Here is a 588-nt window from a genome sequence, read left to right as displayed (position 1 = left end):
TTTTCCACATATATAAAGTGTAGAATCACTTCAATTGGTTTGTGTGTGAATGAGAAGGTCAAAGCTGTTCTGTATTAGACATCTGGAAAAACAAGAAAAAACAGTTTTGGGTATAAAATGGCTTTAAATGGTAGGAGGGAGGAATGGGAAAAGAATTGCATTGTACCGTACAAAACTTCATCAAACTGGTCAAAATCTGACTTGGGTTTATAGATTTGGCAGTTAGGAAAAATTCTAAATATATTTGTATTGTTATATGGTTGATAAATTTGATTTTGATTGGCAAATTCAAAGTAGAAATAATCAAAAGATAGAAATGGGAAATCTATGGTGATGAGTTTTAGAAGAATTATTTTCAAGGACATCATCATCATGTTAGTACTAGGACTTGAAGCAAATCTTGTGCAGTGGTTAACTGGAAATTGCTCTATTTTAGGGATTATTTCAGGAACTATCCATTATGTCATTAGCAGATTGAGGAACCAATTAACCAAGGGAAATGTGCTGCTTAGGCATTGCTGCAGTGAATTATGTTGTGATGAAAATAATGTTTGTGTCCTCACATCCCACAAATTTAACAACAGTGTA

Source organism: Melozone crissalis, unplaced genomic scaffold (genome assembly GCF_028551555.1).
Source record: "Melozone crissalis strain CALT ecotype California unplaced genomic scaffold, PUWL_Pcris_2 ptg000014l_1, whole genome shotgun sequence".
NCBI lineage: Eukaryota > Metazoa > Chordata > Aves > Passeriformes > Passerellidae > Melozone > Melozone crissalis.
The sequence above is the reverse complement of the archived record's forward strand: the minus strand, read 5'-3'. Positions refer to the sequence as shown.